This window comes from Hermetia illucens, chromosome 3 (assembly GCF_905115235.1).
Source record: "Hermetia illucens chromosome 3, iHerIll2.2.curated.20191125, whole genome shotgun sequence".
In the NCBI taxonomy this organism is placed as follows: domain Eukaryota; kingdom Metazoa; phylum Arthropoda; class Insecta; order Diptera; family Stratiomyidae; genus Hermetia; species Hermetia illucens.
Window position 1 is genome coordinate 127,818,935 of NC_051851.1, and position 17,947 is coordinate 127,836,881.

General features: G+C 40.7%; 1 protein-coding gene and 1 long non-coding RNA gene across 3 annotated transcripts in view; one reads left to right on the top strand and one right to left on the bottom strand.

Annotated features, from left to right (window-relative positions):
* Positions 1-17,947, bottom strand: part of LOC119653202 (laminin subunit alpha-1) — a 375,238-nt gene that overhangs the window by 73,062 nt on the left and 284,229 nt on the right. The gene's annotated exons all lie outside the window — the stretch shown is intronic.
* LOC119653204 lies at positions 14,266-15,550 on the top strand. Its single transcript, XR_005249649.1, has 2 exons — positions 14,266-15,073; positions 15,146-15,550. It is a non-coding gene; the product is annotated as an uncharacterized LOC119653204 (long non-coding RNA).

The window sequence follows — 17,947 nt, forward strand, 5'->3', positions numbered from 1 at the left end:
CAATGATTGCGCAAAAATAAACATCGTGTGGCTATCTATCTATCAATCCCAAAATAAACTATTCGTTAGTTGCAGGGATATTGCACTTCTGCACAACGCTAGCCGACCGCTGTTCTCTACTCCTACATTATACGAGGTGCCTGTTAAATTGGCTCCATGACTCTTTGGACTAGAAAGAGCCATAGATGATTGGGGCGGTTTGCATGGTCAATTTAGTATTCTAAACTTCAAGTGAAATGTTTATTATGCTTTATTTATAATAGAATGACTCAGCCTTTGAACATAAATATTTGCTCAATCAGTGCTGAAAAAGAGCACTTGATTTGCTCGATTGGCTTTTCTATTGAACCCAATTCACTTCATGGTTCCCCGACACCCTGTGTGCAAATGCGTAAGCTTTTCGCAACAGATTTTATATACAATTTCAAAATGTTTATCGGTACATCTTGGAAGTAACCAAACAGATTGCCTGCGTAATTATGCTCCCATGAATACTTAGCCGGCCATACCTTCTAACAGCCTAATTAAAGCCATTGAGCTCATTGGCTAGATCTCCTGTGAATACAGTGTGACTGCTGCGACGAGTTGGCTGGCACGATAACGCCAGCGGTCAGGTGTGAAAATTGTCATGACCATAAAACAGATAATGCCGCACTCTGGGTCGTGCACCGGTTCCAGAGAGAAACGCCATTTGTAAGTATTTTCGCTTAATTATCGCGCGAATGCAAATTGAATTCGTGATATTGCAGTTAGGAAATGCTCAATGATTTAAGGGGTCTCGATTGAGTATAAATCATAATGTGGAAAGACCAACATCGAGGAAGCGTTAGATCTTTATATTTAGTTGCAGACTAATCCCCGGCGTTGAAGGAAACATTTCAAAGTTTCTGTTGGAATTATTTAATTTACTTGAAAAGCGGTTGGTAGGGTTGATTTTATTTTAACTCTGCTACTTCGAAGGCCAAAGGAAACACCTTACTTAACGCATTAACCTATTAGTAGATCCTAAATGGCGCAGGACAGTCGATTTTTTAGAAACATTGTAATGTAATTTTAAAACCTAGCTTACAGCTCACAACTTTAAAATTAATGTTGAAATGAATGATAAACTGAACCTTGAGGTCTCTATGTGGGAGTATCTGTTCAGAGGTTAGGTCTCGCTGAGGTGTCAGAGAGGTCTACCCTCTGCGCACTCAGACCGTAGTGGACCATTGACTGGACTCCTCCGTCTAACGAAACATTGTGTATGTATCGTACGTGGTCCTCTCGTTAGTGGATGTAATTATTACTATTATTCTGTTGTTCTGCCCCATACTTCCAAGCATTTCAACTTTTCATCTTGTATTAAGTCTTCTCCCAAGTGCCTCAACCAAGCACAAGTGTCGGACACTGTCCAGTGAGTGAGTATTCCCACTATTGTCTGGAGGTGCTTCATAATAATAATAATCGTTGGCACAACAATCCATATTGGATCAAGGCCGTGAAGTGTGTTAGAACACTTCATTCAAGACCGTAACGGTACACTATTGTACACTGTAGGAGGCAATGTGGTCAGCATTGCGCTCGCCCGAGATTATCAACCTGATTTAACTCAGGTACTCATTCACAGCTGAGTCGACTGGTATCCGACTTCAAATCACGATACAAATCCCACTGCCACCAGTGAGATTTTAACCGCAATCTGCCGCTACGACAGCCCAGCGCTCTAACCACTTGAGTCATCCGGACAGGGAAGTGCTTCATGGTGAGGTTCAAACAGTCATTTGTGCGCTTGAGTTCATATTCCCCAAAAAGCACCCTGGACTACCCCATTCTTGGTAAACTCTCCCAGTATAGTTCCCTCAGCCGTTCCTCTTCATTTTGTAATGTCAAGAACCCGTTTCCGATTCCACAGAAAGGTTCTGGACCGTGTGAAGGTATCCCTGGTCCCTTCTTGGCGAGTTCGTCCGCTGCCTCATTGCCTTCAACCCAACATGGCCTGGAACCAATTGTGCGAACCAAGCGCGTTCAGTCTCTCAAGGCATTACCATATTAGTTCCTTTGTGTGAGTCCAATGTGTTTGAAATTGCTTATCGAAATGAAACTCCATTGTTATGTTCAGTTGGTACCAATAATCTTCCTTCGATTTAGTCAGCTTCCCGCATCACCAATACTCCCGTTCATCCTGAAGATTGCCCCCCCCCCTGCCTGCAGATTTGTAGATGGAGAGGGTTTAATCTCAGAAGGGGCTCCAGTGATGTCGTTAAGTATGTCCTCATTGCCCCGCTAATACACACACGAGGCAGTTTTTGGAGTTTCGGTAACTCCCTAGTTTGTGTACTGAGATCAGTTGCTTCATTGGTCTGACTATTGCAGTGTATATCCAAAGTAGTGTCTTCGCGCTGCAACTCCATTTTTTCCTGCTAGGAATATGTAGGTCATCAGAGCCTTCGTAGATATCTGACAAGTGTTTACGATGTGCGTCTTCTAGAGTAATTTCTGGTCTAGTGTAATTCCCAAATATTTGTTTACCTCTCAGGTGATCAAGCTCACGTTTCCTAATAAATGGCACTATGGTGGTTTTTGCTAGGATTGATACGCAGCTCCACCTTCCTGCACCAGGAACTAGTAACCCTTAATCCATTTTGGATTCTTTCACATAGCGTGTCCTCATATTTTCCCCTGCAGTTTAAAACAATGTCGCCAGTGTAACCGTCTATACTGTATTTCTTAGCTCGTTCAGGGTTCATCCACTACCACTCTACACATAAGCCGTGATAGTATTTCGCCCTGTGGGCAGCTTTGAGTAGTATTGATGACAATAGAATTTGTACCTGCAGGTACATTGTATTTCCCACACCTTTTAGGATCAGGACATTTTGTACCTCTGTGCCCAATGTGTTTCCGAATACTCCTTCGATATCCAAAAACAGTTTCGATAGACTGTCCTGCCTGCACTGACTTAGGAGATTACGCATTAGGGCGTTAGTTAATATTGTCTATGATCTCCTCGACCGTTTTGAATAACAACGATGTTAGGGATGTTAGGCAAATTGGTCAGAAAAATTTAAGGTGGAAAGGATCCTTTTCACCCACTTTCGGGATAAAAACCACTTTTCCCCGTCTCCATGCCCTTGGTATATATCCCAGAACTATGATGCCCATTACCACCTTTAGAGGAGACTCTAAGATGATTTCTTGGCCTCTCTGGAGTAGTACGAAGAAAATGTCATCTACTCCGGGTGATTTCAGTGGTTTAAAAGTTCCCACTGCCCATTAGTCTTTTGCTAGTTTGCAGTTTTCCTTTGTTCCCCTTTGTTCGTTGTTGTGGTCTCATATAGAATGTTGCCGCCTTCCGCCGTGGGTAGCACCGTCGGAAATGAGTTTTGAGAAGATGGTATACTGTGTCTTCCTCACTCTCGGTAAATGTTGCATCTTACTTCATCAAGCAGACAGAAGATATTGCCACATCATTGGCTACAGCTGCAATTGGAGCACATCAGCACCAAAAATTTGATATCTAATGTGTCCACTTTGAACATATGCCCACCCAGTCTTCCTGTTTTCAACAGGATAAACTTTCTAATCTTTCTGTCTCTTTGCTCTGGAGATCCACGATACAAAGGGAGAGAGGAAGTAGACGATCGGCACGTTGCAGGTTTGGCATATAGGAGGGAGCTGAAACGTAGGATTAAATGATGTTGATACGACTCAACCACATCCATTGCAAAACAACTCAAGAGCTGTTATCGCAAACCATTCAAGAGTCAAATGTAGTCGTGGAGGTAGTCTGCAAATCTTACTAAAATTACGGCAGTGCAACGTGGGTGAAAGACTCATCCGGAAATGCGGCGGTATGGGGGTGCGAAAAATAACTCATACAAGAAGAAATGGCATTTCTAGGAAAAAGTCAATGGTGTTCAGTGTCCATATCTGCAGCTATTAAGTCCGTCCTTAAACAACATTGGCGCAATATAAAGAGATGCTAGGTAGCTTGGTGTCGGACGCTAGAGACTACAGCGCTAAAATTGTTGCCGGCGATTTCAATGAGGTACTTGAGAAGCTGGAGTGATGAACACCAAGGCCAAATTCTGCTTGAAATCTTCGCGGAGCTAGACATCGTACTAGCCAAACTTTGGATGCGAGCCCACTTTCAGAGCTAAGCTCGATTGTCGATCTGACTCACCACAGTACTTCTTTGACGAGAAAAATAATCTGGCGGGTGAGTGAACACTGCACCAATAGTGACCACCGAGTCATCTTTCACGACATCAGAAACAGAGGAGGCGACACGAAAGGGAATAACCATTGAAGCTTTCGGGAAGGAAAAATTCCTGGTGGTTTTAGAATGAGGCTACGACCAGAAGGGAATGGCGCTAGAAACGGTAAACCAGTTATGTAACCGGAGGTAACCGGGTAACTAGAGGCATGCGACGGTGTTTTCACCAAAGTAGGAAAACAAACTACTGGCGAAACTACGATTGAGATCATCGTGTCTGCGAGTCAGGAGGTTTCGCCAAAGGACTAGAGGGTAATCAGGACATCGGCAGATGGAGAAAGAATACCGCGATCTTCGAGGGCCATACGGGAAAGTAGGCGGAATCGCTACAAGCAGCTCTGCTTGAGACAAATACAAACCAGTGGGACGCTGCTTACTAGCTTGAAATGAACAAGATTCCTGGGAAAAGCCACCCCAAATGACGTGCCCGCGACTCTTTTTCAAAATAATCGCAATTTTTTTTTCCATAATCGTTCAACCGGACATCTTCTTCTTCACCGAGGAGGAACTATGAGAGATTTTTGGATGAATTGGGGATATTAATAGTCCTGAAGTTGGCCGTTATAATTAAGCCCGCATGATTCATTAGCACATTTGAATCCTGCATGCTGGATGGAGCGCTTCCCGCCCTGTGGAAGAGGCAAAGGTTGGTTTTGCTACTGAAGCCCCAAAAACCAGCTGGTACACCATCTTTATATCACCCTATCTGTCTTTTAGACAATATGGGGATGATATTAAAAACTGTGATATAGAACAGGCTGCTTTCGTTCGTGGAGCTAGCGGCGGAGGGGGTGTCCTACGTGTACGATGTAAAAGCAACGCTCGGACTTGGAAAGCATCGAACGTTTGTAAGTGCTGCGTGCGGTGCCGATGTCAGGAGTGCTTTAACTCGGCCAACTGACGACCCTGGCAAGATAATCGAGGGTTAAGTCCATCATGATATACGTAGCTTCCTTCTGGACGGAAGTAAGGATACAGGAAGTACTTGCATCGCTTCGGATTAGACGAGTTCCCAGACTGTTCTGAATATCCCGCTATAGTTGAGGACCGGGAGCATTGCATTGACCGAGATTCTTGATTGAAAGAGGGAGGTTAAACGACACTCTAATGTAGTTATCGAATACCATAATCTCGTGAAGGAGACAATGAGGTCGAAACCAAATTGGAGCGTGGTAAACGCAACAATAACTGATACATGAAAGCTGCAGGAATTGCAGAGGGTAGTAATACTTCACGGCGGTCCAGCGGAGTTTTGGGCGTGGCTTCAGTGCATTGGAATTCCACAAACTTATGAAACTTGGCACAGCAGCGCCCTTTGAAGATTTCCACCTCGATTCATCCAACAAAAAAGTGACATCGAGCAGAAAAATAATATTTCACTTATTGGGTATACGCCACTTATGGGATCGGAAAATTTGTTCGAATTAGCCGGAAATTCCAATGATCGGACATCGGGATTCCACAATACCAGTTAGTTTAGAAGTAAGGAGCATCATAAAGTGCTATAAGCATTTAGGGGCAAAATAGTGCTTCTAAGATGCGGTGTAACTCCTTTGACACTATTATCATTATTATTAGTTTTCTGCTCAAACAGCAGTTTCAACAGCAACGGCAGTTGACGGCAGATATACTACTACAAACCATAACTTAGGACGTGACACCGATACTGACCTCCATTTCCAAATTATAACCAATCCAACAATAGACCCACGGAACATTTTATAAAAACGGCGATTACAATCAACTTTACAGAATCTAAAAAATCGGAATCCATTAATGTTCTGTGCTTTTGTTCTTTCCATATCTAATTATTTTTTGCTCATACAGACAAAGCAGGGCCAGTTCGTAGCTGGAGGTTATGAAAACTGATATCCCTGAAGGTGATTATTTCAAAAGATGGAGATAATACCCATTGTCTTTTACGTTTACGGACATGTGTTAAGTAATTTTAAGACCCCAAGAAACCATACTGCTTAGTGCTACGGCCAGTATGACTTAATGGCGTCAAACATATCAACTTGCGAGCACAATAGTGCCAATCACCTTGTCTTAGTACTAGCACTGCTAGGAAATAACATTCAACTAGGCATGAAAATCTTGTAAAGACGGAATTCATCTTCTTTTCAGCATATCTACATAACGACAGTTATATGAAATGATGTTTTAATGCTTCATCATCTTTAAGCGGTCAAGTACTACTTTTTGAAAGTATCTAAGCATCAGTCACAGCCTAGTTGCTGGTTGGGATTTCCAGGTAGTGTGATGTGATCCTTACATTCATGTCTCACCTCGCAGACCTAGTGATGTGGTCTTGTTGTGATTGCGCTGTGATTTGCTTATGTGCGAGAAAGTAAAAACTGCGTAAATGGTATTTAGCACGCAAGTTGTGCCGGGTTTGACTGGCTAACCAGCAAGTTGTCCCTTCACTTGATGCATACCCTGCTAAACATATTTATATATTTGTTACCCAGGTGAGGAGAATTCATTCATAAAAGCCACGGAAATTAACATTGCCGGCAATTACAGTCACGAGATTGGTTTTTGCATCAAGCAGGGAGTCTTAGTTGATAAATTGCGTCCATTTATTGCTCACTCTGTATTTATCTCCCGCTTTACAACACTAATCTCTTCCAGGGGTTTCGCATTCGATTCGCCTTGTTTATTTTACAAACATGCACCATTCAATTACTTTTTTCTATCCTAGTTAAAAGGATAACTTTGTGATTATCTTAATCCACTTCCCCTTATTACATGTTGTACTGACCAAGGTCTTGAAGGGTAGAAACATTCGCAACAGTGCCCAAGTAAAGGGTCCAGCTTGCATCGTCTACAATGTTGAAGCCATATAGAATTCCATAATTGAATACTTTACGCTGTCCTCTTCCCCAAGCGAAATATATCTAACATATGATAAATACATAATTCAAGAATGAAAGGTCTTAAACGTAGAGTGGGTTTCGAGTTTACAGAAAATAAGCGACAACTTCATTCAAGCCGAGGCTGGGACGTCGAAGAGTTCGTGTTGAATTTAAAGAAAATAAAAAAATAATAGAAAAAATTACAACTTGCTGGACCAGTTCGACACCAGGAAGCGATCCGTTGGTCTAGGTGCGATTTATTTCTGCACATTTATTAGATACCTTCACAATTGCACTGTTTTTAATGGTCTTGCTTTTTTGTGGTCTCAACGTTTACTTGTTGGATGCTGCGGCTTAATGCAGCTCGCATTTCTGAATGAAATGCTGCAGAGTCATGTTCTTGTCATTATTATTAACATTATTACGCACGGTTGTAGAATGAAAATGCTATTTTTGAAAGTAATGACCCCATTAGAATCTCTATGTGTCTGCGTAGATATGAAGCATGCCGGCACGCTCGAAGTGTTTAGTACTTAGGTTTGAAATTAAGAGAATGAGGAATGGATTTTATTCTGATGAAAAAAATTAATGTTGTTTCCCTCAGTTACCGGCAAATAATAATTTTCCGGGTCAAGCAGGAAAACAGATAAGTAATCAGGATTTAGTTGCTATCCAATTACTCTGAATAGTTACAAAATTTTATAAGAACAGGGTTACTATTTTTGCGTCACTTAAAACGGATTAGGCTTTAAGAACCAATCATGACTCTGAACCACTGATAAATTGTTTTCAGCGTTTAGAAATTTGGTCCTGCTTTTCGAGAGTTCCGAAGGTAATCAATTCCGCATCCACTTGATGTTGAACCAGACCAAACACGAAGCAACTTACTCTCTTTTTTTTTGGTTCACGGACTGTTCGTTTAGGGCTTGGCACCCAAAAACTTCATAAATATTAAATGAAAACGGCTTTGCGGCTTCTGATCAGGGCAGAGGCAAATCGTCAGACGCTGCCTTACCTCTGCCCTGAGAGCAGCGTGACCGAAGTGGATCGCAGATGTTGAATACTCCTTTATATAATTCGCAGTCATGTCGTGTTCTACGAATTATATAAAAAAGCCGATATGGTCATAAACGCTTAAGCGACATTTGCTGTTCGCTCTTACTTTATAACTGACAGCCTCAGTTAAATAGCGACTAATGCTCGTTCTAAACTCACAATGATTATGCCAAACCAGGGATGACTTCCCTGCTTGCATAGATAATCGCACCTATTATTTAAGATGGTCGAATATTCTAGCAGACATAGTGAAGTGAAGGAAGGATATCCTCGAGGTGGAGATTAAAAAAGGTCTGGTAAAAAGACGACAATATTTGGACAGAAGTCGTCAGCTGTCGTATTCATGGTCAGTTGTCAGCGGAAGTTAGCTCACTAGAGAGAATAGAAGATATCCGGAAGATGAGGGTAGCGGATAAAATGTGGTTCCATAAATATGAAAATGAAGGCTGCCACCAGATCCCGCGACATATTAAGTTGCATTTGGAAGTTAAAAATGACATAATGGAGATGGAGAAACTGACAGTCAAAGATGAGTTGAATAGAAAACAAATCACTGGCCTAACCTGTAGCCATTCGAAAGTGACGTAACTAGAGGTTTTTTCAAAACTGAGCTATAGGAAATTTGTCGCCGAAATTCTTCCAGAACTGGACTGGGTGGGATGGGGATTGACGAGAAGAACATGTTTTAGGAGGTAGCCCAGAACATAAAAGAGACGTTGACAGTTGCTTCTTACCTCGAGCCATTCCTCCCCGGAGTCTGAAGTAATTTATCGACAAGTAAGAGGTAGAAGAAAAAGTCAAATGAGATTACCTAGATGCCATGAACCTCAAGCGCTGAAAGCAGCTATAGTCAGTGTCGCCGAGAAAACACCGAAATAATTTTTTCGATGATAGAAAATTAGATGTCGGATGGAGTATCTGCAGGGTACGAAGAAGACCAACGATGAACCGGTGTTTTAAGTGCTGGTATACAAAGATTGGGCCAGGAGGACTTCGTTTTCAACATACCTTTAAAGAGATAAACTAAATCTTAAGTTTTATTTTTGGGTTTTATATGAGAAAGTGAATATGCATATGAAAGTGCAGTGAAGGAGTTGATTATTCAGAGTAAACTCCAATCTGCGCTCGAATAAACATAGGTATGATGAGGCAGATAGTATGAAAAACAGAACTCGCTACTCCTCTAGAAGCGATATTGTGATATGAGCGGTAGTTCGGAGTATATGGATTTATGATGCCGTAAATTTAGGAGGGTGGAGTCGGATGATGAGATCCTCAATATAAAAGCAAGAATCTTAATTGATGGAGATTCACGAGGTTCAAAGATGCCCGTCAAAGGAGGACTCATTGTTCTAAACATTGAAGCATTCCCACATTCCAGAGTCCTGGTTGTGAAGGAACCATCCATACCTCGAGCTTTGTTACGAAGTCCTTAGTGCTAGCAATATGACAGTAGGGGTTGTTAAAGAATTACACAGTCAGTCATCATCAGTGTATTTTCTTCAAAGTGGTGAACGGTTCCTCCCAATTCCCTGACGTCCTGAAAATATATACAAATATCTACCAGGCAGAATGTCTGGCGCAAGTAAACTTTTTGAAACTCTGTCGAAAGGGATAAGTGAGCTGCATGACCCGGATGCGAATAAAAGAGTAGTGATTAAATTATTAGTGAATTTTACGATAAGCCTGATGAAAGCAACTTTCTTCAGTACCTAAAAGCAGATCTCTTTGTAGGATTTCACCTGTGCGTTGGAAAACTAAATGTCAGTATATGGACAACATGTTTCAGGCTTCGACGAATTGCTAGTGCGAGGCTGAGATGAGGTAACCCCTGAATCGACAGAATACAAAACTTTCAAAACGGAACCCTGCCGCGTAATCAACACTTCATTGATAATGGTGAAAGAAATCGTGCAAGCAACTTTTCCTGTCTACCATATCCGAAATATCCGAATGGTCGCTCTCACGTAAGAGGGACATACCGCAGATGTCCATTCCTCAAAGAAACCAGAAGAGTCATGTTCAAGAAGGACAAAAAAACGCCGGGACCAGGTGGTATTCTCTTTGAAGGTTTGAACCTTTTATTTTGGTATAATCGTGATTTAATATTCAACGCGTGCAATGCATAGTTCGTGTTGAGAGTGGCAGAGGAGACAACGATTTTGCGTCAGTACATTGTATTATCAGTATCTTGGATACAACGGAGAAGTCGAGTGAAATTAAGCTGAAAGTGGCTTATTCAAGACTTATCACCAAGACATTGTGGTTTAAGAGTGGGCCAATTCAAATTAACGCAATTGAGAAAATGGTTCACGTAGTCAAACGAACTGAGTTACATAGCCGCCACGAATAGTGTTCTTCGGCACATCGGATGAAAGGAACGCTTATAATTGTATAAGCCACCGGAAAAGCACAATTTCACTTTCCACGATGCCTGTTCCGGATACCCAATAATCCTCAACCACTTCCAATTCTAAGAAACTCGCGTAGGGCAACAGAGAATGAATATTACGTTAGGGTGGCTTAGGAATCCATCCTTGATCCTGTTCTTTAAAGTGCCTCTTGCTAGTCTCGACGAATTACACTTGGTCGGGTACCTGGATGATTCTGTAGTAGCAATCGCAACATGAGACGATGAATATATTTTATATTTATATTTTTTCGACCTTGGAAAGTGATGGTCCTGCCTAAAGGGAAAATCTCCACAGTCCTTCCTACACACGTTAATGAGATCTTGGTATTACCCTGTGGCGAAGTACACCAGCATAATGATAGAAGACGAGTTTCTACGAGCAGATTCGGATACCACAGATAAAGCCAGATGGTTTGCGGATACCGGATTGATCCAATGTGGGAGGTTATCCGGTAGGTATCGTGGTTCATTGAGCTAAGTTCGTTATTTTCTACGGTTTTAAAGTGTGGACTGATGCCCTTAATAAACACATGCGTTGCAAGCGTTGAGCCTAGGTTCAAGGACAAAAGCTTTGCCTGAAGAGTACATTGCTGTTCTATCATCGTAGAGCTATTGATACTGGTGAAAGCAGGAGCTTCTCCGATCAGTAGGTATGGGGCAGGGGAGGATCTATAAACATCAGGTAAGGTGAGAGACAGGAAAGCGGTCGCTGGTGAAGAGAGCAAGCGCAATTCTAACATGCTTAAGGGTCGGTGTCCCGCTGACGATTCTCAGGAGTGGAACCAACTCACACTGCTTAACAGCCGTTGACTTCAGATGGCGAAGGCTCACCACCTACGACAACCCCAGTAGAACCTGACCCTGCCATAACAAGACCAGATCGGAAGAGCTTTTGTGCCAAACGCGTGCAAGATTGCAGCGGTCCATATGTCACACAGATCTATAGGGGACCATGCTCTCAGACATACCCTATAATTCTCATTGCTAAACATTCGGAGCGAAGAGAAAAACACTCAGGGACTTCCTTTGCGATTATCCTGTTCTAGCTAGAATCAGACTGGAGACACTAGGTGAACAATTCTTTGAAGATTTGTACTGATTGATTTCTGTTCCTCTTGCTTTTCACACAGCAGTTGGCGGCATCAAAATGGCGCAGCATAGTGCTAACTGGGTTCCTCGGAGCGGCTAATGGTGCGTACCTACCAACCCCCTATATACTAAATAATTAAATAAATTCCGGACTTTAATGTAATTATCGCATTTCAATAATTGCAACGCAGATCAGATAAAAAGTCGGTAAAGCGAAGCTCGGCGCTTCAGGTATAAAAAGTTTTATTGATATTTTGTGTAAGAATGTTCACGATGGTTCCATTTACATATATATACAGTGGCGGAAGAAAAATGTGCTCAAAGTTTTTAAAGAAGTTTTTCGTTCAAGAACGAATGCATTTGTTACCTTTATATTATATGTTTATATATGATTTTGTAGCATATTTTATATAGAAAGAGATTTGTAATTTAATTTTTTTTTTTAAAAAGTAATTTTTTTTTAAAAGTAATCGTTTCCATTTTGCATTAATTTAAAATTCGAATTTTCTACCAAAAACTTTAACAGAAATTCAATAATTTGTCGCATTTCGGTTTGTAGTAATAAATGTACGACCACGGTAAAAAATGAAATAATAAGCCATAAAATCATGTCCTTTGGAACTTTCGCCCGCTCTTAATCATTGGCGGAGTATAGGTCAGTTGTTTTGTGAAATTACCCAGAGAAGTTCGATGGGATTCAAGTCAGGGATTTGTACAAGCTATTGAAAGACGTTTACGTCTTTGTCGGCTAGCCAACTCTTCGTCATTCGGGAATCAGGTAGCATAGAAAGTATTTGTTCGCAGTCATTAAAACCACGACCTTAAACATTGGGATAACTACAAGAAGAGAAAAAATAGACCATACCACTATGGACTCGCTGCACTAGGTATTTGACGTCCTAACATTTTCGGAAAGGTAGTCGAATATGATGAATCGTCAGATACAGCCGACGTCATTTTAAATGGATTTTTTCATACAATACGCTTTAGCTTTAGTTGATTTCCTTGGACGTTCGTTACCCTTCTTTCTTGCAACGGGGTTCGTGTTAAGAAATCAGATGGCGAGATGTTGGATTCCTTAATCTTTGATGAGGACCTTCTTGTACCATTCTAACGATAAAGGATTTCAGCTTCTCGGGCAATTGTCAACAGTAAACTGAGAAAATTCCTTTGAGCACGTTTTTTGTCCGATAAATCAACCATAAATTGGGAAAATTACTTTGAGCACCGTTCGTTTTCCGCCCAAAAAATTGACGAAAAAGGCAAATATGTAAGTGGTTACTTTATGACTCTAGAAATTGAAATTACAGATATGCTACAAAATCATACATAAAAATACCATATAAAAAGTAAAAGTACATTCATTCTCGAACGAAAAACATTTCTAAAAACTGAGCATGTTTTTTTTCGGCGCTAAAAGTCGTAGTATATATACGTTGAATACACCCGAGATCGAGTCCGACGTGGTACTGATATTTTATTCCCTAGGGAGTAAGTTTTTGCGAAGGAGGCAATAATCATCTACTATAACTTTGTTAACAATAGTTTCACCGAACTTTCTATGATGATGTTCCCAATTTAAACCTGCCTTACGGCAATTTAGTGGATCTAGGATGAACTTAAGGTTGTTTGAAGTAAATTTTCAAAAGTTGGTAACGTACTATAGTTAATTTTATTTGAGTAGATATTGTAATCGAGAGTATTTCGGGGCCCATATGCACGATTTTTCGATTGGGCAGTTTCCGAAAATGGCTCCTGAAGTAATTGACCCTTTTCGGACCCCCGCACTCTTAACATTGGCAACCGATGTCGAAACTGCTTCGGAAGGTACTAATCGAGACATTTCATTTGAGACTACACATGGCTATATTGATGTAATACTCCACATGGCTATATTCCATGAAAGAAAATTTTGCATTCCTCCGTAAGTTCAACGTACAACAATGTACTCACCGCATGTGTTGGGGTTCACAGTTCCGACCTTTCTACCGAATATCATATCTCTCTATAACAGTACGCCGATTTTAATAAGGTTTTTCTTTCAACTAAACCTTAAGAGAGGACTGTGTTACTCTTTCTCCGTTCCGGAAAGTACTTCATGCAAATTTAAATATTTCGATTAATCAATAGCCTTGCCAGATTTTGCTTCAGTTTCAAAGTCCGAGAAAGGAAGAAATGACCCGTGTTGCCGAAGGAAAAAACATGGTTTCGAAAAATGTGACAGAAAGATACTAAATGGTACTTTTATGTAAGCGTACTTAGGTTCAAGCATAAAGAAAAGATTTTGTAGTGACCGCAGTTTCGCAATGGGAGCGGAATCTCATTCGCATTTTTCTGAATTAATTTGCTCAAATAATTAATAATGATAATTCTTATTCTATAATGTGCCATCACCCTAATTTTCGACTCAGATTCCCCATTATTGAATGCATTCGGGCGAATAGATCTTGACAGAGGGGAATGATTTACCGCAGCTCTAGGCGCATGCGCATGTTGTTGCAACATGAACTCTCGGAGTTCAACCTAGTTCAAGGAGAGAGTAGCGGGATTGGGGCCGGTTCGTCGGTGGACAGTTCGAAACCCCATGTGTCATCTCTCTAACGTCACGATAAGTACGCAGTAGTTTCGGTTTTTTGTGCAAAACATTTCCATTAAAATGGGGAGAATTGCCACCCGTGACAGTTGAGGACTTCAACAATCGCATAACCCAACAAAGAGTCCTCCTTCCCAGGAATCGACCCTTTATTGGAACGCTTGTCGGAAACAGTTCTCGTCACAAAATGTCTAAACAGTAAAAACTACAAGGAGAACCTGGAGCGCTTTAACAAAGAGAACGTGCACGGTAAGGAACTGACCACCAAGAGCATTGTAAAGCCCAAGCGCGTGACAATGCAAGAGGAGAAAGCTGTGCAAGAGGTTGACTCGGATGAGTGAGAGGAGATAGGCGAGAACCATATTTCATTGAATGACTGCATCGTCTGCGACGTCAGTGAAAATTTTGTGAGCAACATAAAGCACCTGTCCGTAGCACATTCCTATTTCGTTCCCGACGTGGAATACTGCGTCGACCTCGAAGGTCTGATGTTCTACTTGGGAGGAAGCTCAACGGCCGTTGACAGAAGTCTTCCAAGAACTAGTGGCTCGAAAATACAATGATCACAGTGAATTTTGTAGTGACTTAAGCATATTTTTTTCAAATAAATTGAATTTGTGTCCCAAAAATTCCATATACATCAATATTTCAATTCGAATGAATTTTGGATAGAAAAAGGTGAATACCGGCATTTCAAAATTTCTTTGTTTTTACTAGAACCGTTTATCATGGAATTCCAATTACTTACGTTTAAAGAAGTTTCTTTGTCTCCCGAATTTCCGCTTCTTGCATTCGTTTGTTATCAGGTAGGTTTTCTTTTTTCAAAATTATTCTAAACAATATTCTGGCTTGAAGAATGCATTCCATCCTCGCAATAGGTGGATCCCAGTGGATTTTTTTGGCAGGCAGATAGTTGAAAAACGTTGGGATTCTGAAAGAAAGTTGGCGAGCGAGGGGATGGATGTCGTGAAGGCGTAGTCGGAAAGTCGGGGAATTAGTTTTATGAGCTAGCGGTGGTTAGTTTTCGATGTTGTAACGAAGAGCCATCTTTTCCATTCTATAATTATCAATATGGGTTCTAAAACGACGTTAGTCAAGTTTTTGGGAAATTTGTACATGGATGTGAGGCGGCGGGATGAATAGCGAAAGAAAACATAGTCTGCCAAGAGGACGTGATTAACGATGGCAAAATGTTTGTCAAAGGGGAGCTTGCTTTGCTGCCGCTGACGTGAATTACCTCAATTTCTCGCTGGAAAAATCTTGTAGTGATTTTATGGTGAAGTTTTAGTTTCGTGGAGCTGCGGGGACACCGTCCCCATTGAGTGTGCGACATATAGAGAATATCGCATTCGTAGCTTCCAGTCGGAGTGTGTGCTAGACATTTTCCCGTTCGCTGGGAAGACTCAGGAAAGAAAACAAGGAGAAGAAAAAAAAGTGTTCCGGTATATTTTTGCCTTAAGTCCAGTACTTTATTATATTTCTAAATATATGTATTTTCTTTCTTTTTTTGAGGCAAGTAATTTCCTTTATAAAGAAAAACAACAGATACACGCCGTTTTTCTCCCGATTTATTTTCGTTGATACTGAATTTATAATATAGGATAATATGAATTCCAGTTACATTTTTTTTTTTTAATTTAAGGACTTTCTCCCTTTCTCCTCTTCCTTTTCCCCGCAAAACCTTATTATGGACATCCCTCGAATAATTGCCGGAGGATGTCAAGGATGGGATTGAACCGCCGCTCCTCAATAACCATCTGAGGCAGGAGAAGCAAGGATCGAGACTGTGATCCGTCGTGGATCTTCTCTCTCAATCGCGGCACTCGGGCCCGGAGACTTACAGCTCCATGCGCACAGTCGAATCGTTGTTGAAAACAGTATTGATGACAGGCAGCAAAATGTGATGTCACGGTTTTTACTTTTTCGCCATTTTTTTTTTCATTTTATTCCCTACTCGTTCGAAGCTGCAGTACTGATGAAGAACACAAGTGGTTCCCGAAATATCGGCAAAACCCGTCTAATTATTTCAAGCAATTTAATCGCTAGAAACGCCGAAAGATAAACATGATATTGCCAAAAATTAACTTTCTTTGGAAAGTATCTATTTCACCTAGAAAGGAATGAAAAATATTAACAAAAATGCTAAGGTACTAATTAACTTCAAAAGGCACCAAAATTGTTGCCTTTGGTAACAAAAAGACAGCACTGAATGATAATCATTCCCAAACGGTACTTCTACGGTAATTAGTATAAAATTAATCAAATCGGAATTGAATATCTGCATATAAAGAAGCTCATTACTAATAAGGCTATAATGAACCAGGTATGACTAGCAAGTTCATATGGCCCACGTTCGCTGTTATGCGGGCTACTGTCTAAGCCATAATTACTGTAGTTAATCGCTAGAAACCTAACAACTGATTAATCGAAGTGGGTGGTTTTCCGATCGTGCAATTTTAATTCACATTCCATCTATTAAATTAAAAAATCACATGCTGAAGTCTGTGTAATAGTCACTCCGCATGGGAAATTGCGAACCCAATAAATTGCATAGCATCTTCTTCGAAGGGCACGCAAATCTTCCAGCTACAGTTTCCATCGTTCCACACTCCAGTGATTATACGCAGAGCTCCAGATGGTCAATCTTACAACTTGTATTTACATCTTACCTACATGGTAGCATCAATGTCGCTCATTTATGTACACACAGAGACTTTCAATTACAGATTCTAATTATAATTGATTGAATTAACTTAATCATTTGATTCGATTCACCTGAGGATACTTGGATATTGAAAACATTGCATGTACAGTAGCGCTGTTAACACAGTTCCGAGGTACTGACAAGCTTCCAACCTGGAGCTGAAAATTTCAGAATAAGGCAACCGATCTAATGAATGATCCGTGTGGATTTCAGCTCATCCCCTCATTTGCATATCAGGCGAAGTGCATGTCTTCATCTTCACTTGGTGAAATTCTTCTTGGGATCATGTCTGTACATATGGAAAAGTGCCGTATGTCCATAAAAAAAGAAACATATTTTCAAGCCGATATGATTTAATGACTATCGAATAGCTGTTGGAGGAATTACCGAGTGGAGCAGATGCTGAATTTTTCTATTGCAAATTAATTTTATACAAGACAGGCAATCTGGCTGTCGTATCGGATTTGTTTAACCCTGTTGCAGAAAATATACAGTCCAAACCAGATAAAATAAAACCGTAAGGTATATCGGTTACACCGTCCATTTAATTGGCTCCACTTATATACCATCGAATAGAATCCTATAGATTTAATCGACTAAGTTCCCCACCAACATTCGCGCCATTTAACAAGCCGGAATACCGGAAGCTGGATGCTTCGGGTATAAAGATTCTGTCTTTATCTTATGTGAGGAACCTATGCATGTTTTTTTCATTCGTACATACTTAAGATATATATGGGTACTACATATTCTGTATATGTATGTGTGCATACAAACGACACAACAGAGCTAAAAAAGGAAAACTAAATTATTCGTGTACGCGCGCCGCTGATATGGGTTCACTTTACTCGTATATAGTGATGATGATGATATCATACAGGCCTTAGAGTGCAATTAATTCACATGAAATACAAAGCCCCGACTTTCCATAGCTTTGTTAATAATAATTGGGTTTCCTTCAAACTTTTCAAAATTG